This window comes from Dipodomys merriami, unplaced genomic scaffold, assembly GCF_024711535.1.
Source record: "Dipodomys merriami isolate MVZ:Mamm:240054 unplaced genomic scaffold, mDipMer1.0.p SCAF_51, whole genome shotgun sequence".
NCBI classification, from domain to species: Eukaryota; Metazoa; Chordata; class Mammalia; order Rodentia; family Heteromyidae; genus Dipodomys; species Dipodomys merriami.
This window is the reverse complement of record NW_027206080.1, coordinates 8526581-8550893: the sequence shown is the minus strand read 5'-3', so window position 1 is coordinate 8550893 and position 24313 is coordinate 8526581. Positions and strand designations below refer to the sequence as shown.

The 24313-nt window shown below is 32.4% G+C and overlaps 1 protein-coding gene across 10 annotated transcripts in view; it reads right to left on the bottom strand.

Annotated features, from left to right (window-relative positions):
- Nucleotides 1-24313, bottom strand: part of Zeb1 (zinc finger E-box binding homeobox 1) — a 159165-nt gene that overhangs the window by 105444 nt on the left and 29408 nt on the right. For 2 of the 10 annotated variants that reach the window (XM_069998258.1, XM_069998259.1), the window contains exon 2: nt 11369-11531. The exons of 7 other annotated variants lie outside the window; for them this stretch is intronic. The gene's annotated coding sequence lies outside the window, so the exon portion shown is untranslated. The remainder of the gene's footprint in view (nt 1-11368; nt 11532-24313) is intronic. One more of the 10 variants, XM_069998260.1, reaches the window with a different exon arrangement.

Sequence of the window (24313 nt, the reverse complement as noted above, 5' to 3'; positions counted from 1 at the left end):
TAAAGTTTTATCATAAAATGTTCATAAGAAAATGCTATTAAATGTATTATTACAATCTAAACTCCTGAAAAGAAATGGAATACTTTAGGGTCAGGAGATCACACTGTGTGGTTTAAAATAGATGACTACATATCAAATATGAAAGTTTTAATACAGATGAAATACTATGTGCTTTCTTAATAACATAGAATTACTTTTCACTTTATGGGAAGTATATTAATATAAGCTTAGGGACAAATGGCTATTTATAGCTATAATTCTGTCTAAATACTGACATCATATATAACATTAAATTGAAATTAGAGGATGCCATCCTATCATTATGGTTTTCATATGCATTTTAAGTATGTATGTACATTCTGTTCAATTTTCAAAGTGACAAATTTTAAGAAATACTGATCCCTATTAACTTAAGTTTCTGTAAATTAAAGGAGATTATTAAAAACAAAGAGACTGACTTCTTTGAAATGTTTTCTAATTGTTCCCAAATTAGATTAAGGGGAAAAAGGTCAGTTACAAATCAATGATGTTGATTTTTTAAAAAGTGTATACTGTGTGTGTGTGTGTGTGTGTGTGCACGCGCGCGCGTGCGCACGCACACACACACACACACACACACACACACACACACACACACACACACACACACACACACACACACACACTCTAATCCTGGGACTTAAACTCTGGGAGTTGTCCTTGAGGCTTCTTTTGCTCAATGCTAGCACTCTACCACTTGAGCTACAACTCCACTTCTTGCTTTTTTGGTATTTATTGGAAATAGCCTTTCAGACTTTCCTGCTCAGGCTTGGCTTCAAATTGTGATCCTGTGATCTTAGCCTCCTGAGTACTAGGATTACAGGCATGTGCCACTGGTGCCCTATAAAACTGTATACTTTTAAAGGTCTAATGTGCAAGGACAGTAAAGTTAGAAGAAACAAGTATTTGAAAAGTACTACAGTTCATTTGCCTCCAAATTCTAAAAATGTAGGATTAGTCCTGGAAACAAATTTGACAGCTTTATTAATGGTACACTTCACTTCAGGGTAGAGGCTACCTATTTTTGTATAGTCAAAAACCACAGTAAATAAACAGGAAATTTGCATTTTATTTTTACCCTGAATCACTGAACTAATGTCTTATCTGACAAGTTATACTTTTATTAGTCATAAAAAGTTTCCCATACTTCAAAAGTAATTCAATTTAATATCTGGTGTCAGGAAGTCAGATTTGAAATTTTAAAATTTTTTGGCTAAAGAATTTTTAGCATGTACAAAATTTCACTTAATATAATTTTCCTATTTTGGGCAGCTTACATGGCTTTGAACTAATTTTGAGGGCAATATGTAAACTAAAGAATTAAGTTCAATAATAATATATGAAAAAGAGCTTTAAAAGGGAAAAGAATACTAAATTGGAAAATTTACTAAAATGAAAATATTCCACAAACTGGCTGAATCTCCTAGGCTAAGGAGGAAATAGTTTCCTAACAGAGAAGAATTGACTGTGAACTCCTTTTTAGTCCATATTTACATTGGTAAAATAATGGATCTTCTGCTCTAGTTCCACTAGCAGGAGGAACAATTTTTCAGTTTACTACATTCAGAGACTTAGTATCTAATTGTTAATTCCATTTGTAAATACAGATTACTAAACCACACTAATAACCTGATTTTAAATTCCTTACAAAAATGTCCTAAACCACTACATCCTATTTTTCATCCTATTTCTCAAACTACTCTAAGTGAAGGCCTGTTTTCCCGCTTAGTGGACCTGTATTCAGGGAATATTGCTCTTAACTCACAACAGATAAAATTCTTCAATACAGTTTTGTTAACAAGACTGGTCTAAGCTTCAACCAGATGTCATGGATGATGTGCTTGGATGACACAAAAATACAACATTGCTGTATAATAATTTTGAGGAAACCACAGAGACCCAGAAGAAGCATTTAGTCATGGATGAGTCTGCAAGTATTAAAGGAACACTGATCTAAGAGAGGTAAGTGTAAGTAGGAGGATGTGAACAACATGCTCTGCTCAAAGATAAGCAAATAATCTACTTGTTTATAATCTCCTCTGAATGTCCAAACTCCTAAAGTACTAGATGTTTTGAAACTAGGGAAAGGACTGATTTCACATTTGTCTTAACACTGGCAGAAACCTGGGAGCCATGCAGCATAGGCAGAGAAACAAGCATTTGTATGACATTGTGTCAGCTACAGACTGAGGCCGTATGTCTTAATTCTTACTGACAATAAAGTCAGAAGTTTAGGGAAAATTTATAGCTCAGTCTCCAGGTGCAGAGAGGTCTCTCCTATATGGAGTACACATATATTCTTGTATCACCACTATGGTTTTAGACACAGTTGTTAATGCCTTCTGGTATTCACTAGGGTGAGACTTCTCTCATTGTAAAATCTCTGAAAAATAATCACTAGGTATTCTGAAAACTGGAAGGAAACCTAAAACTTCAGAAATTATTTTTGATCAAATAATTAGTCAATAGTTTCAATTAAAAATAGATTCTACTTATTTGAATCTTAAATTTTTGTCAAATAGAAAGATTTTTCCCAAAAACCCGGTATCACTCTCAAACTTATTATTTTATTTGTTATAATTCTCAGTTGGGGATTTTGAAAGTAGCTTTTTCAGCCAATGTACATACAGTATCTTTACATTTTATCATTTAAATACATGGTTTTAAAGTCTGTCTTAAATGTTCTATGTAATCAATCATGATTTCTGATTTTTTTGGTAGTGGTACTAGGGCTTGAATTCTACATCACTTGAGATAGATATGCTTCCACTCTTGGCTTTTCATTAGCTAACTAGGGTATTAACAATCTCTCAGATTTGTCTAGCCTGAGTGGTTTTGAATTTGGTTTCCAAACTTCTGAAAGCTCAGATCTCAGTCTCTTGAGTAGATAGTGAGAACTCCTAGAGCCCATCTTAATATTTTGATTTTATTTCTTCTTGAGGTATTATTAACATTATTAAGTGTGATTAATGATAATTGATAAATATAAAAATGGTGATTGTTTCATTCCTGAATTAAAGTTTCACCACTTAGCTATTGTTAAAGTGATACTGTACAGTTTGCTGATTTAATGAAGTATCTTATTTCTTGACGCTCAGCATTTCACCTACAACCTGCCTTTCATCACAACATAGTATAAATGGCCAGTAGAACTGGGGAAGGTCTCTAATTCCTATTTGATCAACATAAACATTGACTATATAAAGCTACCCAAAACAATGTTTATGAAAATCTAACATATATCCTTATTTTACGGAAGTCCTCATAACCACAAATAAAATTAATATTCCACATCTTATGTGGTCCTAACTCTGGATCTTACACTGAGTATTTAAGAAACCACATTTTAAGCATCCAGGCTTCTTTACAGGATGACTATGTCAGGTATACCAAAAAGCCTTAGTTTATAAGGGAAATATCTTTTTACAGAAGAATTTCTACTAATGTGTGTGAAAGGGGTGACAGATTGAAAAACCGTCTTTCAAAACTGCAGGATAGAACTGATTCAGAGAATAATAATCAGTGGATGAAATCATGAAAAGGTCAAGAGAGACTGAGCTGTCACCATTGTCCAATTTTAGTACTGCTAAGAATGTGAAAAGTAGATACTGTATGCTCCCTCAGGTGACACAGTTCTGAGGAATAGCTCACATAGAAAGTGCTCCTATCTCCTCTCACCTGTAATACCAAAAACAAAGTTGAACCAGAATCTAATAAAGTGTTTTGAGACTAACTACAAATTTACAGAAAAACTGGAAGCTAGAAAAATCACTTAATATGGAAAATCAAACAAAAACTCCAAAGCAGAAAGCATACTGCTGTTTCTTTAATACCAAGATTCTTTAATAAGTCATGAATAAGAAGTAAGAGAGGCAGGGTAAGAGTTTGGGAGAGGAACAGGAGAGAACAGAATAATAACTGAGGTAAAAAAATGGTCCAAGAAGACATGTTACTTATCTATTTTCCCAATAATCAAATGCTATAAATTGTTTGAATTATGACTGAACAACTGAAATGCAGTGTGACATTCACCAGTCAAAAGGTAGCTGGAGGGGCTGGGAAGGTAGCTCAGTGGTAGAGCGCTTGCCTTGCATGCCTGAGGCCCTGGGTTCGATTTCTCAGCACCACATAAGCAAAAAGAAAAAAGCCAGAAGTGGCGCTGTGGCTCAAGTGGTAGAGTGCTAGCCTTGAGCTGAAGAGCTGCGGGGCAGTGCCCAGGCCCAGAGTTCAGGCCCCACGACCAGACACACACACACACACACACACACACACACACACACACACACACACACACACACACACACACACACACACACACACACACACACACACACACACACACACACACACACACACACACACACACGAAAACATAGATCCATGACTAACCTACTTCATAACCATCATTCAGGACTTTGTAAAGTAAGAATGTAACACATATGACTGCCCTAATGTGACTGGCATAGATTTGCCCTTTGAAAGATTCATTTTTCATTATACAGTATTATGCATATATGTAAACTCGTACAGAAAAAACATCTGTAACTTCTAGTACTTTAAGTAAATAGATTTTTGAAAAATAATTTGCACCCACTATACAAATAAAAGTTCTAACAGTTTGCTGGGTGCTGGTGACCCATGCCTGTAATCCTAGCTACTCAGGAGGCTGAGATCTGAGGATCATAGTTCGAAGCCAGCCTAGACTGCAAAGTCTGTGAGGCTCTTATCTCCAATAAATTACAAAAAAATGCTGGAAGTAGAGATGTGGCTCAAGCATTAAAGTGCTAGCCTTGAGCAAAAAACGGTCAGAAACAGTGTCCAGATCCTGAGTTTAAGTGCCAGGACCATCTAAAACAAATTCTTAACAGTTTGTAGAATGTACTTAATCAATACAATGTAGGTTATTTAATTTGCATCTTTCCCTCCTTCATATTTCAGATAAAATTATGCTATTATTTTATTGCCCCATATATTGGGTCTGCTTTCTCAAAATTATCCCATGATTCAAATGATACTTTCTTGAATCTATTAATGTTCTCTTTCTTCTCTGAATGACACTGATTAGTCTCAGCTAAGAGTTAGGAGCACTGTAGCTTCACCACATTAAACATAATATTATTAAATAAATAAATAAATAAGTTAAAATTTCCCAGAAAAATTTAGAGTTATATGTTCCTTTAAAATTAAAAAAAATAATGGGTAAAGTATATGGCAGAAATGTGTTTAAATGAGACTTTCTTATGCCCCTTGTGTATTCCACTATGTGCATCTCTATTACAGAGCAGCAGCCTCTACTTGTTCACCCTTCTTATAAAAAGTATTCTATAGTAGTCAGGTGCTGATAGCTCATACCTACAATTCTACCCAAGAGTCTTGACATGTGGAGGATTGCAATTCAAAGGTAGTACAGGAAGAAAAAGTCCAAGAGACCCATCTCCAAGAGACTCCACTTCTAAAATAACCAGTAAAATAGCCTGGAGGCATGGCTCAAATAGTAAAGTACCAGTTGAGCCAGCAAAGTAAGCAAGTTTGAGGGAAATCTTACATTTCCCTGTGATGTTCAGAAACAGTACACTTAAACTTAGTGAAAGGGTGGAAGTAAAAAAAAAAACACTAGATAATTTAAGATAAATTTTGTAGTAATATTTGGGAAGCTCTGAAATAATGTGTAGAAAATCAATCATTTATTTTCACTTAAAAGCATTGTATAAGATGTTTTTCAAATAGAATTTGAATTTGGTTAACTTGGAAATCAAAAAGAATAATAGTAACTTCCCATTTCTTTATTTCAATAGGGAGAACTTGAGTTAGCTATGTTCCTATGTCTATGCACGTGTGTGTGCATAGGAGATATGTATGACATAGTGAGAAGATTGAGATGCTAAGATGCTTACAATTTTTGTGGGTTCATGAATCTACCATCTCTACTAGTAGCAGAGCAGGAACTAGATTTATGATGCAATCTAAGATTCTTTAAATGTCTAGTCTTCTGAAGGTGTAAAGAGAATGATAGCATAATTAATTTAGGTTACATTGTTCATAGCAAGCACAAGATAGTAGGAAGTCTTTGGCTAGATGCTGTGATAACTTGGGAGATGTAATCTATGACAGTTGAGCTGCTATTAAAGAGGTCCTAAAAGATGATGTGAGAGTTTCACTGACATCTTATTTACCAAGTGAAAAGAGATCTTTGTACCAAGATATGTTGAGTGTGTGTACAAAACAAGAGAGAGGAGGAGGGAGGAAAAGAAGAGAGGGGGAGAAAGAGATTGTGTCCCTGTCTATAGTGGTAATATGGTACATGTATGTGTATGTATATGTATATATACATATACATATAGACACATACAATATAGAACAAACAGACACAAATACAAATAGACACATACAATACAGCACAATGGTATCATTGTGCAATTACTTCAGAATTAGGAATTTTATTTGTGTGTGCTGGCACTGGAGCATGAATTCAGGGCCTTATGCTCTTGCTTGGACATTTTGCTCAGGGATGGCACTCTACCACTTGAGCTACACCTCTACTTTCACCTTTTTGCTAGTTAATTGGAAGTAAGAGTTTGAGATATATCTGTTAAGGATGGCTTCAAAACACACTCCTCAAATCTCAGCCTCTTGAGTAGCTAGGATTATATGTGTGAGCCACTGGTACCTGGGAAGGCCGGAAAATTTTAATATAAAGAAATTACTGCAATTATTATTATTATTGTAGTGAATTATAATTTAAGTAACCGTTTATGAAAATTTTTTTGTATGCTAGATTCTGTTCTAGGCATTTTATATTTGCATAAAATCATCTAATTTTCTGTGAGGTATATACTATTATCCCTATATTAAGAAACTGAAATGCAGTGGAATTATACAAATTTCTTAAGATTACAAACCTTAGGTCAAGATTGGTACTTAAATCCAATAATCTGATGTAAAGACCAATGTGTTAGATATACCTTGGAAATGTTTAATGCATTTAATTAATTGCATTAAATAATTTGAATTGATAAGCATGATAAATCCTATGTGTTTGCCCATATCCACATTCTTGATTATTGCACTAAGTTGAAGATCTTTCCATAGCATTTTCTTACATTAAATAAGATAGACAATAGACTCTTTCAATCTCACTAATTTTAAGACACATTTTCAAAGACCTCCTGTCCAATTTTTATGACAAAATGAATAACCATTTCATGAAGGAAATTAACTGATTTAACTTATTAACAAACTACAGATCAATTCTCAAGGCATCCCTATGAAAGGACTGCTTTATTTGTATAATTTAATAAGACACTATACTTTATCACAATTACTCATTTAGTGTCTATGTTCCCTGCCAGACTAGAAGCTAAGGTTCACATCACTCCTATGTACTATGATGCCATAATGCCCAGTATAGCAGGTTGTTAGAATTTATAGGATGAATAAAGTGAGAATTACTCTTCTATCTATTGGGCTTGCTTTTAGTAAGCCATTAGTAATACCTTAATAATGCAAAGAATGACTATTTCTTATAAGATTTTACATATTTGTAACTAGTAGTACATGAATGATGTTTTAAAGAAATAAGACAAATTTCTTCAAAAGCCTCATAATTTTTACCAGCAACAGCTCTTTCTTTATAAACTTGTTATAACTTCCTAAATTAACAGATTTTAGAAGGCTCCCAGTTCTGGTTTTCACATTTGAAAAGTTCTCCCTTATACTGAGCTGAGAACAACCTTCTAATTCCCATAACTACAAAAAGGCAGTTTTAGTAAAATCCTTTCTCACATAAACTTCAATTCCACATCACTGTTACTTCCAATTTATTTCTTCTGATAGTAGCTCCCTAAGTCAAAATAGAATCCATTATAACGGACAGAGAAACACTATAAATTTCTAAAGTCTTTTTTTTTTTTTTTGGTGGTACTGGGTTTGATCTCAGGACCTAACATTTGCTGACTGGTTCTATCAGCTGGGACACACCCCTGCCTCTTTTTGCTGTCATTATTTTTCAAATAGTTTCTCAAATTTCTGCCTAAACTGGTCTGTATTGCAGTCTCCCTATTTATACTTCTGATGTAGCTGTGCTCAGGTGTGTATCACATTCTTAGCTTTCTACTGGTTGAGATGTGGAGGGTAGGTATGTGTATCACAAACTCTTTGTCTAGGCTGGCCTCAATCTCAATCTTCTTAACCTCCACCAACTGAGTAGCTAGGATTATAGGCATGTGCCTGTGGTGCTATGTTGGTAGATTTTAAACACGTCATTTGTAATTCATTTCAATTAAAAATCTGCTATGTAACACCCTTGATCTGTTATATTTATGGAACTTTTTTATTTTTAATGCTCTATTACTATCATAATTTATATAAAATAAGTTTCATTGTGAAACTTCCACAATGCATATATTCATAGGTTATATACTGTACTATAACTCTATGGCTTTAAGTATTTTTGTGCAGTTAAATACCTGATTTTTCACTTGACATCATGGACTAATCAAAACCAAGTAGCTATCAAAAGAAAACTATTATATGCAAGGCATGGTATATAGAAAGGACTATTTATTTCCTCAAGTACTACTTGAGTAGCTGGGAAGACATCATTCTTCTAGCACTGACAAAGGGAACTGCCTAGATCTCTAAGCTGAAATCTTCAACTCAGAATACTCAAAAGTTGGGTTGGTTACATTCTCAGAGAATATCCAGGGAAAAATAAACAAAGAAGTCACTACAGAAACAAAATTCAGCATAACTTTAATGAGAAAGTGATTAATTTTGATTTTATCATTTGAAAACAATTTATATTTTTCTAGTATTTTAATAGGTTCCACATTTAAAAGGTTAGCATTCCCTATTTTAGTTTAATTATCTAGTTTAATTTGTTTATACTAGAAAATCTAGTACAATGGGATGACTATGGTTTATATTATTTTTTTACATGTTTTATAAAGAGCCAGAAGAGAAACGTTCAAAGGTTCCAAACATGAAAGTGATGAGAGGAAAGTAATGATTACTTCACCTAATTTGATCAGTATACACTGTATACATGTGAAAAGTAACACATGGAACCAATTAATATGTACATGTTCAATGAAAAATAAAATCTATTACTGAGTTTTCAAGAATGTCCACAGATTTATCATATGAAAACAACTAATCTGATTATTTTTAAAACAACATTCTTGAGATTTACTGTATCCTATTAGAAAACTATAAATAGAAAAAGTGTGGGTTTTATTAGCTATCTAAGTATTTTTCACATAACAAATTTTATTTTTCAAAATTTAACAAATAGGCATAGTTCATGTGTAAAATATATATACTGCATTCTTAAGGGAATAAACTTAAGTAATGTACACTACCATTAAAATATCTACATTGTAAAGGAAAGCACTGGAATCTATCTTTATTCAAGGCCAGCCTTGGGCAAAAAGTATGAAATCCTGTTTGAAAAATAACTAAAGCCTTTAGGACTGAGGACAAGTACCTCATGTGGAAGAATACCTGCCTAGCAAACATAGGACCCTGGGTTCAAATCCCAAACCACTACCCACTAAAAATTGTGTGCATACAATAACTTTCTATCCATTGAAGAAGTCGGTTTCCTTCTTTAGGGAACCCATTGCCAAAAATTAAAGCACCCTAGTACTTCTCGCCCATTAACATAATTTTCATATGACAGCTCTGTATTGACATGCTTTTGTTACAAATCTAAGGAAATATAATAGCAGTATTTCTCCATAGTCACAAGTCTCCCCCCCTCTGTTTTTGCTTAGAAGATAGTAGGTTAAATGACTTATAAATTTTAACAGCTCAAAAATAAAGAACTTCATTTTAACAGTCTGTGTTTTATACACCATCCATATTGCTTCTACTCCTATGGCAATTTACGCCTTTTCATGGTATTGGCTACAGTTGCAATTTACATTTGTCAGTGTAATTATTTCAACACTATAATTACCACCTACACTGGATGTTCAAGAGTAGTTAGGGAATACTATTTTAACCTTAGCACCAAGCTGAATCGATGGCATACAGTATACAGTACATAATATTTAAACTGCTAGATAAATAGATTGAGGATGGATGTTGTTATCTAGAGTACTTAGTTCATTGTCAACATCTGAATGATTATATTATACTTGGTCTAGGTGTTTCTTACAAGGGCAAATTCTGGGTATGTTCATTACTAAGATCTAGAAAACAACTAAAACCATGACACAATTCCATTAATATCATCTGATGCCTCTAAGGTAGGAAAAACACTGTGCTGGTCTCAAAACCTTATGTTTTATAACAAAATGGTTCACAGAACTATAATGTAGCACTACTATATCAATCTTATTAGCCATTATCTAGTTTCCAGAAAGCTAGCATGTCCATGGAGATAATGAAATAAGCTTTGATAACCTTCCATTTTAGATTTCAATTCAAAGTTAACATAGGTAACATGAGTTTGAGTGGCCAAGGATTTCCAAATAAAGAGACATACAGAAACCAAAAGCATTCAGGAGAAAAATCTAAATTTAAGATCATATGAATTTAGGAATTATATTTTCAGTGTAAATAAATGTTAGGTAGAGGAGAGATATTTGATTTTATCATCAAAATTTTATACTATGCTATATCATATAATATATAAAAACATACTATGCTGTAACATTTGTGACTTTATTTTGGGTATATAAACATTTTGTCTTGCAAATTTAACATTTCCCACAAAAGAATATTAACAATTTTAATGTACTGCAGTATACATTTTGAGACAGGATCTCATTATACAGCCCAGATTGGCCTCAAACTTGTGACCTTCCTGCCACAGCCTCCAGACTACTGGGATTTTAGGCATGTGTGACCATGTTCAGCTCCTATTGCAGCATTTTAAAGGGTATAATGTTAAACTAAATGGATTTTATTATGTGTTATGATACTTCTTTTCCACTATTATTTTACAAAGATGTAAATAACAAAACAAACTTATAAAACTTGTGACATATGCTTTGAGAAGCATTTATAAGACCTAAATACATATCAATTTGGTATAAAAATGATAATGTAGTATGCTATTTCAAAAAAAGAATTCACTGCCGTAGAATTATAACAAACAAAATTTTTTCAGCTGTATATTTTTATTATCACTCTTTTATCACATTTAGTATATAAAATTTTTTCTTGGCAAATCATTCTTTGTATTTGATTAAAAGTGTAAGGTACAAACACATAAGTGTTACACATTTGCCATTAAGTCCTAGAGTTAAAATAAGCTAAAATTTTAATTTAAATATAATAAATATACACATTTATGTATTATAATTTAAACAAAAACTCTTACCATTTTTTCCTTTTGATAGTTATTCATTCACTCCATTAGTCTTTCTTGACAGTGCCTTCCTATGTCAAGCAGATAGTAGTCAAATCACAAAATGACATTTGGATGCTCACGTCTTCAGATAGGAGTTTTCGGCCAATTGCCAGTTGAGAATTTAAACTGAAAACTAAATTACCCAAACTTTATTACGTTGTTCCCAAACCCACCCACTGATAATGAGAAATAACTCCTAACTGGAAAGTAAAGTGATTGACACCATTTATGTAGTTGTAATACTTTTTAAAAACAAATGCTATCACTAAAAATATACCTTCCCCATAAATATTTTTAGGGAACAGTTTTAAGTAAATTTAAATTCATTCCCAACTGTTTCCTTAATTATCTTGCAACACAAATCATTTTATGATCAAAACAGTAGTTTACTCAATGATATAATAAATTATTAATTCACAACTATAAGTCACTTCAAACACTGCATTCACCTCAAGATACTTGTAAGGTCTGGATTCAATTTTACAATATAATTTATACTTACAAAATGTTTATTAAATCATCAACTACTTTTTAAATCATCAACTACTTTTTATAACTACATACTGTAACAGAAATTAAAGTTTCCTTAAAGAAAAAAGGCTCTACCTGAAGCCATTTTTTTGTACTAAGAAGTCAAAATTTAGGATTACCACACACTTTCCTTTTCTGTACTCTGTTGATTATCATATTTACTATTTGTATAACTTGCCAATCACTAGACTTCATAATAATTTAGTTGTACAATCTGCTGTTTGATGATTCTCAGATACCAGTCAAACTAAATTATCCTCACATATCACTACAATATTCTTCAGAGCCTTAACAGAGCCCAACTATGAGATGTTCAGTTTCAATGGTTATTATAAATCTTTGAAAACTTAAATCTTAAGCAAAAATATAGTGAAGCTAAAATGAAAGAAAGAAAACTTGCCCCTTCCTAAAACATCATGGTTACTACTAAATAAAGCCTAGGTATGAATATTATTATTCCAAATTATGTACACTAAAAGATACAAATAGTTTCATGTCCTAAACATAACCCATATACAAAACATATATATGCTGTATGCACAATCTTTGTTTTCTTTCTCCCTCCTTCACACACATATACTCTACATGTATATCCATCCAACATACAATCTTAAGATGTTTCCATATAATAAACTGAAACCAATTCTTAAGTATTTCATAACACAGAATATAAAGTAAATAATCAGCTTACGACTAAACCAAGAGAAAATGACTTTGTAAACGAAGCGTAACATTTAATAAAAGTACTGTTTTTGAGTTAATCAACACTGGCCTCCAAACAGTTTGTTATTCTTAGTTACAAATTTATTCTAGTCTATTAGCCCAAAATTTCAATAAAGGTACTCTTTACAAACTACTCAGAGACCCACAGAGTTCTGATCTACCTGCTACATGTAACAATAGTTGACTCCATTCTCAAAGACTTTATAATCTAAAACTGTACAAGGTAAATGTGTGTTGGGGAGAGGTTTATGAAGACAAAGGAGTAGATTTTGAAAACAGAAACAAGCACATTGGGCAGTTTAAGTGGTTTGAATAGGTTTACAACATAGAGGAGTTTAAAGCAGAAAATGCCAAGTACTTATTTTTATTTAGTGTAACAAAACTCTCAAAGCAAACAATGATTAAATATAGACTATGGCCACAGAAGTTCATGTCCTTGTTGAAGAGAGATTCCTTAGCCAAATGAAATTACAGAATATGAAGGTATCCCCTACTCTGTCCCAAATCAGGCTTCAGTACAATTCTAAACGTATTCGCTTCATCCTAATGACTAAAATCATCATGAAAATATTTTAACTATTAATAGGAGACTTAATACTGAAAAGATACTAGGAGATTAATAAAATCATGAGTCAAAAAAGGGCAGAATGACTCTTTTGGCGTGACTAGAATTATGGATAATTCACTTCCTAAGAAAGCTAATTTCACATTCCAGAAGATGATGAGCACAAGTGATTTGTCAATATATATGTGTGTTTTTAAAATAAAATCTCTTATAAGTGTTTTAGAATTTAACAGTACCTCTTCATTTTATCAATGAACAAACCAGTCTAGAAAAATGTCCCTATTTACCCAAAGTCACACAGTCAGTAATAAAACCAAGACTCCTAAGAAAAAAAAAAACTGCATGTTTTTTTTTACTATAGTCAATAAAAGAAACAATCTCATCTCAGAGAAAGACAATTAGTAACATTATGACTACTTTATATCTAATACTTCATTATTTATAACATTTAGATTTAAGTCAGGCACTCGGTTTCATAACTATCTCTTCCAGACTAAGATCATGAGTTTGACAAATACACAAAATTTTATTAAAACTCTCTATAAAAAAGTAGTCTATGTTTTTCCCACAGCATCTATGTTTCTTTCATTTCTTTCTTTTTTTGGGGGGGGGGGAGTCCAGTCGTGGGGCCTGAATTCTGGGCCTGGGCTTTGTCCCTCAGCTCTTCAGCACAAGGCTAGTGCTCTACCACTTGAGCCACAGCGCCATTTCCGGCTTTTTTTCCATTTTGCTTATGTAGTGCTGAGGAATCGAACCCAGGGCCTCAGGCATGCAAGGCAAGAGCTCTACCTCTGAGCCACCTTCCCAGCCCTGTTTCTTTCATTTCTAACATCCTATCTTGCCCAGTTTTAAACAGAACTGTATAACAGTTTAAGAGTGTCACATGGAGAGTGTCACCAAGTCTTACTTGGACTGCTTCAGATGATACAATTCATCCAAGTTGTGTGTGTGTGTGTGTGTGTGTGTGTATGTGTGTGTGTGTGTGTGTGGCTGTGTGTGTGTGCATGCACACAGCAAGAAGTTAAAAAACTGAAAGCCTATTTGAATTTAGTTGTAAGAATAAAACTTGTCAACTAATACATTCTATTGTCTATTCAAAACCAAAACTTACGAAGAGTTTCTAGTAAAGCGCAGCATATTTTTAGTTCAGCTAGAGTAAAAAGTCAGAGCACTCATTAGGTAGTACCTAAAATGATTCACCAAAACTCTTGCGAACAGGGAGCCAGGTTAAACAAATTAACTCCATCCTCACCCGCCCCCACACCAACAGTTCCACTATTACCCTCCATTCTATTGCTCTGAGTCCATGGACCAAAAGGGCATAAAATAATTTTTATTGCTATTATTTCTATTCCAAAATGGCATCTCGGTGTTTCATATATAATAGTAAAGGCTCTAAAGAAGAAAGCAGCTCTTTGCTAAACCTTACAAAAACTAGCATTTGATAAGTAGAAAACACTGAATTTCAGGTCAAAGAAAACAGGTAAAGAAGAATTTAAAAAAAAAAACCTTGGAGGTACCTCAGATATTTCAGGATAGTAAATATACAGTGTATTTGCTAACTAGATAATATGATCTATCACTCTCAGATCAAAAATCCAATTAGTATTTCATGAATATTATTTTTGGTGATACTATGTATAATGAAGTATGTTAGGACAACTATGACCTTGAAAACAATAAGAGGTTAACAATTTGACTTATTTTCTTTCTTCTATGTATATTTTCAGTTTTTCTGCAGCAGATATATATGTTTATATGTATATTCAGATTAAATATATACATTGTTTTCACCAACTCAAAATATTTTATATATTCCATGTGCCAATAAACATCTTTATATTATCATAAAAACTAATAAATTAAGATACAATGTATTAAAATGCTTTTTTAGATTTCTTTAAAAATTTCATTTTATTATAAAGATGCTAAGCTCAGTCTTTTTCCTAGAAACTTTCTATTTTGTTCTAGTACATTTAGAGTGAAGCAGATGTTTAATAGCAGAAGCTATCTGAAATGAACTGAAAGGGGTCACAGAGAGCTCGGAGTAGGAAAAAGGACAAACATGTGGCAGTAGAGGTAAATCTGGAAGTGGGAGTGTGCAAATATTACTCCCAGATTAGTCAGTGCTTTTTTGCTACATAGAGCAAACAACTCATAACTACTGCTGTTTTACAAACTTTAAGTAGGGCACTGAATAAGAAAGAAAAAGCAAAAACAATGTAATATACCGAATAGTTATAAGTGATGGTACTCTGAAGTAAATTATGTTCCTATATTTAGTAAAGTTTAGTAAAGCACACAGAAGTATTTCAATATATTTAAAAATATACAAGACCAGTTTTCTTTAATCAAACAAAAGGGACCACACTATAGTTTTACTAAGTCAATACCAATAAAGATAGCAAGTACTTACAGATAAATTATCAAAATAAAGGTAATGTATTTCCTTTGGAAGTGATAATGCCTTGTTAGTTGGAATACATCTTAAACTTTAATATCATAAATATTTAAACATAAGAAAGTTCTAATTCACATCTGTGATTCTCATTACATCCCTTATCACCTTTTGTAATCTTTGATAATTTTTGCAGAGTTCCACATTATACATTTGGATTGTGTAGTTTATTTTACAATGGTATAGCTCAGTAAAGTTTGCGACCATGTTTTGTTTCTTATTTTTCTGTGCTACTATCAAAATGCCCTAACACTAGATATATATTTAGTATACACAGAATCTTATAAACTGGATTAAAGAAAACCTATTATATTGTATGGCTTGAACGTGGTGGCACACTCGTGTAATTCCAGCTACCTGGAAGGTGATGATCACATTTCCAGTGTGGTTGGAGACCAGACTGGACAAACTTAACAAGAGACATTCTACCTGAAAACCAGAGTAACAGCAAAAGATCTGGGTAGATGGTTCAAGTTACAGACTGCCTAGCAAGCACAAGGTTCTGAGTTCAATCATATCATAGATATGTGACTTACTAGAGCACCTATTCAATATTGATTCAGGCTACTAAAACTCACTGTAAGGGAACACCACTCCAATAGCCCTAGAAAATACAAAACAGTCTCTGGAACTCTGTGGGTTTCTTATTTCAGTATATATAGCCAAATTTCAGTACCTATAGTTCCATATATTCATGAAAACAAAGCCAACTATATAGTAAGGTCTCTGATGATATTATGTCTGTACTAAACGTATCTTTCCTGTCATCATCTAGTACAGCAATTATTTAGAAATCATTCATACTGTATTATGTTCTATAATCTAGAGATGTTTTAAAGCACAAAGGAAGATTTTGCAGTTGATTTGCAAATCCTTTACCATTGGTACCTTTGTATTCATACCTTTAAGTATTCAAAGATTTGGTGCCTTCCAGACTCCGGAATCAATTCCCTTTAGATGCCACTACACTTGGTTTCTATGTTACCATTTACTCTTGCATAAAAATAGCACCTACTAGTTTATAGATGCTTTAGGGATAGTAATAGAATATTTCAACATTAGACTTATTTTTTAAGACAATTTTTTCTTGAAATTGAATTTATATTTCCAGCCTTTAAAAATATTTCAGCACCTGAAAGATATTGGGGGGAGGGAAAGTGGGAAAAAAGAAAGGGAGGCAGCAACAAGGTTTGACAAGAAATATACTCACGATATTGTGTAACAGTATGTGACTGTAACCACTCTGTACATCACCTTGACAATAAAATTAAATTTGAAAATTCTAGCACATTTTATTTATAGAATCACCATATAATATTTCTTCATAATTAGAGATATAAAAGGCTACTAGATTTCAGTAGTGTTTAATTAATCCTTGCAGCATAATACTAAACTACACAATGCCATTTCCAAAGTGTGTGAGTCAATTATCTTAAAGTATAAGGGAACAAATATTTTTAAAAGCCTCATGTATTAGATTTAAAAGCCATTATTTTTAAACCTTACTTATAGCCATCAAGATATACTATACTCATTAAACAGCGACGAACTTGTAATTTCCATCATGGCTTCTCTAGCTCCAAAGGTTAAATTTATCTTTCTTACACTTTCTCCAATACTGCTAAGTAGCATAGGAAAAAAGAGGCTGACTCAGAGTGGGGCAAGTAAAAAAAGTTGGAGGGAAGAGCTAAGCAAAGTAAAAGCAAGCATCATAAAAATCCAAGCACTTACTTCCTAAGAGCTCTTCAAGACTATTAAGAACCTTCTTTATCTTACTTTCTTTCACAAATACCCTTCTTTGCACACTTGTCCCTCTATGGATGAATATCAGGTTTTATATAAACAAAGCCTTACAAAAACTCAAAGCAACAGTAGCTGAAAACTGTTTTTCAATAAGACATACTTCAGTAGCCCTTGAAGACAATATATTAACAAATATTCATCAACTATCCAGAATCATTAAAATACATAGGCTTTCTAGGTTTTTTTAATATGTAAGAAGGACTGAGATGAAATATCTAGCAATCAAAGATAATGAGGATTTATCTGGAAAGTATTAGTTAAATATCCAATAATGCTAAATGAATAAGGTATTAATTTATCTAGTAATTCTTAGGAAATGTCTTTGCTGTCACATCATACTTTTGAAACGAGATAGTATATCAAGATCAAGGCATTATAAATTTAGTGAATAAAAATATAAATAATTCTAAAAGATATAAATTTCTTAACTTTAAGAAAAGGAAAACTATGATCTGTTATCATTAGCTGATGAGCAATTATAGCCATTCAAAATTAAAAAGTATTACAAAGTGGAATTTTGGATACTATAGCATCTTATACATGAAGATAAATTTTATTTCTCTAATTTATTCTCCTTTCTCTTACCTTTCACTTGCCTTTACCTAGCATTTTACTTAAAAATACTACAACATGTAGTATGAAAAGGAAGAATGATTTCATATTTTAAATTCATGGATAGTGTTAGGGAATTCTAAGGCTCTGAATACCAAATTGCACATTGGTTGCTTCTTTCAAACTATTAGAGTAGATGAGCTAGGAGTATAACTCAAGGGCACTCAATCAGAATTCAGTGAGGGCCTGAGTTCAGTCTTCAGTACTGAAAACCTATACAAGAGTGAAAATGTCTCAAATATTAAAACGATATTTTATAATAATTAGCACTGCAGTAGGGTCTTTAACATATCTCTTTGTAAAGCAACCATTGTAAAATAATAGCCAAGAGCCTCGTCACATATTTGCTTTATTTTCTTGGTTTACAGGGCAAAATACACAGGACCAATTGTGCACAAAAAATTAACACAATATTGTGCAAATATAAGTAAACATATTTAGTTGAAAAAAGGTCAAGTGATGAAAAGTCAGTTCATGATCAAAATACTAAGTTGGCAAATGAGATGCATAAATCATTTGGCCTAGATTTATTTGTAATGACTGTTTGACATATATCTACAATGCTTGATATTCCAAAATTTATAATTGATGAACTTGCTAAATATTTTAGTCAAAATGACACATGCTTCAATTAAATAATTAACATGTTGCCTACAGAAAGCTTTCAAAATTTTAAAAATATTTTAAATTTTTTTTGATTTATAACTAATTACATAAACTAAAGTTCACCTTTATAATTAAGGCACCATACTAAACTTTGTAAGTAAGCGTTTATACTACATAGATTATTCTGAAGAGCAGCAAGAAAGTAAATATTTTTAGGCTTTATGAATTCTTTTTTTGTGATGCTGGGGATTAAACCCAGAGACTACCACGTACTAAGCAGGTATTCTAGCACTGAATTGTACTCCTAGTCCACAAATACACACTTTTTTTAAAGTACTGTATTTCATTACTGAACAACCTTCGTTTCAATTATGGTCAATACACTTTTTATAGGGAGATGTCTATTAAATGATGAGAATTTTTGGCAGAAAGATCTTCAGTATCTAGACAAGCTTTACTAATGAAGGTACTGAAATGCAATAGACATTCCCAGGGACTTACTTCATACTCATAGGCTTGAAAATAAAGGCTGGTGTTTTAGGGAAGTATAAATTTCAGGTACTAAAGAATGTTTTATGTACTTGTAGCTGTTCATGTTGAGTGCCTGTGCAATGCTTTTCTCCTTTCTAAGGATTCAAGATTTTATTTTATACCCACTCTCCTTGCAGTCAATGTGCCTCGGGGAAAGTAGATTGATCTGGAGTTGCAAGGGTAGACCACAATTGGTCTAATCCAGTATGATAAGCCCATCCTTCTTGCCAATGATTATTTTAAGTATATTTCCAAACAAATTCAGGCCAATTGAAGAGGAAACTAATGGGATGGGAGGGACAAATGTCTAAAGTGTGTGTGTGTGTGTGTGTGTGTGTGTGTGTGTGTGTGTGTGTGTGTGTGTGTGTGTGTGTGTGTGTGTGTGTGTGTGTGTGTGTGTGTGTATGTAAAACAGCATCATGTAACCCACAAAACACTGATTGAAAGCAGTAGGAAGGAGAGAAGAGAATTAAGGGAATATAATTGAGGGATTAAACTTGTTCAGAGTACATTATATGGCATCTATGAAAACTTCACAATCAAATTTCTTTGTATTATTAATGATTCCTAAAATTAAAAAGAAAGGAAAAGAAACAAGCCATGCTTGTGGACAAGATGGATGGGACCTGTTTAGGGAAATGAAGCTATGTTGTTCAAAAGGAAGCCAAAAACACTCAATTCTTTCTTTGGATTTGAAAGAGGATATTACACAACTCTAACTGTAATGCTAATCCAGTAAACATTCTGTAACTACAGTGTTGGAAGACAGGCAATGTGGGGCAAATAGTGAAGCAAAGTCAAATGGAGTATTTGAGAAAATTCAGACTGAGGAAGACAGCTGCTACATGTTTTCTTTCATTTGTGGAATTTACATGGGGGAAATAAAGGATATGAAAGTAAGGGAATGAAAAGGAAGGGCAGACAAGAGTGAACAAAGTATATTATGTATAGTATGAAAGTATATTATGTATATTATATTATATTATATATAGTATGAAAACATTAAAATGAGTCATATTACTTTATACAATTTAAATGTCAATAATTTAAAAAAACATTGAGCCCCTTGAAAAATTAACCCTAATGTATATCTTACCTTTGATATTTTTATGTGAGCCAACTAATATCTTTGTAAGCCAAAAATAGACCAATTTGGAAATTAGTTAGCTGTTAGGAAACAAAAAATTGCCTACTTCTATTTAATTACTCTTGGAAAATTATAAAACATATTATATCTCATTGCTAGCTTTCAAACAATACAGTTATTTCTCTAGGTTTTCATATTTCCTGTGGTGTGTATCCTGTGTTGTTGGGAGTATTTAAAATGATCTGAGTGTACCAAACAGTTTGACCTTCTTTTGATCAATATAAAAGCTATACTATGTTTTGAGATTTCAAAGGCACCACAGGCCCATGGTGTACTCAGAATGTTATATTGAATCTAACTTTGCTCTGATATCAATTGTTTCTTATTCCTGCCACACTATTCAAAATGTGTGAGAACCATCAGACTTCCTGGCTCCATATGGGCTACATACTTTCATCCAGTTCTCTATTCCCAGCTAGGCATCTTTTGATAGCTGAAGTTGCTAGAAGTATGCTCTATAGCACATAAAAAGTATTCTGGACTATGAGTTGCTCCTTGAACTTAAACTAAAAAGATAACTGATGTAACTAGTTTGGTATTTTAAAAAATCTCATTTCTGTTCTTCCTTCCTCTTGTCCTTCTCTCAAATTCCTTTTACCTAGATCTCTTATCCCTAAGTACTGTAAACTTCAGAAAGTAAGAGGCTATGAAATGGAAGTGAGTCTATATAAATGTAGTAGTACAGTGATAAGCATAGACTGTCTTATACTGTAATTTAACACAAAACCTATAACACAATAGTATTTCATAAAAATGTGTTGAAAAACAAATTTTATTACAATGAGGTTAGACTATAACTAAATGGATTATTATTGAGAAGCAGCATAGAATAGTTGTCAGTAGAAACATATGAAGTAAAAAATACCTGGTTCCTAACAGCTCTACCACGTATTATGTGACCTTAGGAATCAAACATTCAAGATTCTTTATATGAACAAAAATACTATTGATTATCAACTTTTTCTTACATTGGTGTTGGGAGGAAAAAGAAAATAACATAATTTCTCAGTTCTAAAAGATATATATTTCACTTTAACATATTTCAAACAAAGTGTTGGCTATCGAAAGAACCTTGATAGACATTATTCATTTTATAATTCCTTGTATAAAATTTCATGTGCATTGTATTGTTTTGTGAAGTTAGACATGACTGCGAATATATGTTTTGTCAGTTAAGTACATCAACAAGTCTATACACCATTGAAGTACAACTTAATTTTAAGATCCTTACTAATCTCCTAAAATGCTTTTGTAAACAACACTAATACAAAACATTGAAACTGAAAGTTATTGTACTATATATAGAACTGCTTGGGATACATAGCTGTAGTCAGGTACATTATTATCTGATAATCCTAATTAGATATCAATATCTTCTGTTAAAATTTTCTGAATGACTTTCAAAGAAGTTATTTAGTTTCTGTCTAATATATCTAGAAAAAAACTAATTCAATTAAACAGCAAATGAAAATTGGGCCTCAGAATTATGCTATCAATCCTAAAAACAGCATGTGGTTACAAAAATGTGGCCAAAAAAGTAATTCAGACTAATCCTTTGATCACATGCTCCTCTACTCCAAGAAAATATTTGGTATCTCCAAAATGAGAATGAGACAGAAAAGTTAAATTAAGGGATATGTTTTCTAATCAATAGTATCTTAGAATTACGAAAATACAACTATTATATATATATATATATATATATATATATATATATATATATATAAACAGCCTGCACATTTAAGTGCTACACAATAGGTAATTTTTTGGAGACAGAGTCTTACTAAAGAATCCAATCTGGCCTCAAACTCACACTACTCATGCATTAGGCCCCTTAGTGCTAGAATGATAGGTGTATACAACCACACTCAGACTAAACAGGTAGTTTTAAAGGTGTCCATTATATACTAGGTACAAAATGGAATACCTTACATAAAATATAAAAATTGTCACCCAAATCACTTATGTGATCAACATTTGAAAATGAGATAAAATGAGATTCTAATATTAATGATTTTTTATGAATCATTAATATTGAAACCAGGAAATAACTTAGCTTCTCGACCCTAAAGTGCATATTTTTCACTGTAACATTTTTCAAATGAAGTGTTAAAATAGCTATCAAAGTATTTTTATGATTTGTATAATTTTCATTTTTAAATGAAATAAAAAACATTCTCTTTACCTTTCACTAGACAGTTTTGAAAAACCGAGTCTGTGTTTTCTACTCTGCTCCCATTTTCAGCACACCACACATACTTCATAACAATTCCATGTGCTGTTAAATTCTTTAAAATATTCTCATAGGGGTTAGCGGGGCTATCTAAGTGGCAGAACATATGACTGTGAAGCCTTAGGTAAAATTCCTAGTACTGAAATATTTAGGTACAGTCTCTTATATTCTCTTTTTATCTTATATGTATCTATCTCCATTCTTTCAATTATCTTTTATAAAAGTATAGCATTTTAGTTTTGTCTTTCATCGATATTGTTTATTATACTCCTAAATATTTTCTTCAGGAACAAACCAGGGTATATTTTTTTTCTTACTTTTCTCCTTTAAGTAGTACAAATTTTCTAAGACTCTCTTCTTTGGTGGACAAAACTCTGCTGACAATATTATAGACTGGTGTTTTTGACTACCACTGAGATTAAAACAAGTAACTGCTGACTCATAAAGAATCAAACTGTTGACTAGTACCATGCTTTAAAAAACAAACAATGGATTTACAAAACATAATAGCTTATCTTCTTTAGAAACTTCATTAAAGAAAAACTTACTGGTGAAACATCTATATACTGGAGAGGCAATAATATACAAATTCATAAATGTTTCCAGTTGATAGGAATCTGGATTACAGTCCATTGCCTTTAAATTTCTGTTAATAAACTCGTAAGTCTTTTATACCAAGAATTTTCATGACATTTTAAATATTTTTAGTGTAAAGATACTGTACAGAGGGGTTACAGTTACATGAGTAAGTTAATAAGTAAATTTCCTATAAAGCATTGTTTCCCCCTCCTTTGTTTTTACTGACACAATTTTATGTCATATAATTTAAGGATATGACTATACTTATTACAAAAATAAAGGCATAGTTTGTTTATAAAAGATAAATATCATTTCCAATAGTGTGATGGTTAAATATTATTGGGCTAGAGAAAACAACTTCTCTAATCTCATAAAATTGTACCACTGGAGAAGTGGCTCAAGTGGTAGAGCACCCTCCCAGAAAGTACAAGACATTGAGTTCAAATCCCAGTATCACACACACACACACACACACACACACACACACACACACACACACACACACACACACACAAAACGCTCAGTCAATTATGATTTAGATGGCAGATTAGAAAATCTGGCAGTTATTTCAGAACCATAGGAGGCAGAAAAAGTATGAACTCGATTTAAATTTTTTCTGAAGTTTAAAATTCTTAGAAAATGATTTCCAAACATTTTTAAAATTCTAAAAAAAGTTAATGCAGACACTGTTATTTAATATAGTAAAAAAAAAGGAGGGGGAGGTTCTGAAAAAGTAGATGAAATTCAATGACCTCCTTAAAATTGAGGCTTAATTTTGAGGCAGTCACTATGAATCATCTACATCTAAAAATAAAAATGTATTTTGTGAAAAAAAATCTCTAAAGCAACTCTGCCATAAGAATAAGGCCTAGAAAATTTTACCTACTGTATAGTGCTTTGAGTTGCTATTATAGAATACACATTCAGGACAGATTGTTTATTCTCTTATGTGACCCCAAATATTCAGCTAACACTGAGGCTGAAACTTTAACCAAGCCCTTGCACACTCACACAAAGTTGCTCTTTGGCTGTAAAAGAGCCTTTTAAAAAAGGAGAAAGGGAATATAATGGGAAAGAAAGGGACTGTGGAGAAAGAAAAAGCCTCTTTTGTGCCATATGAATTATTT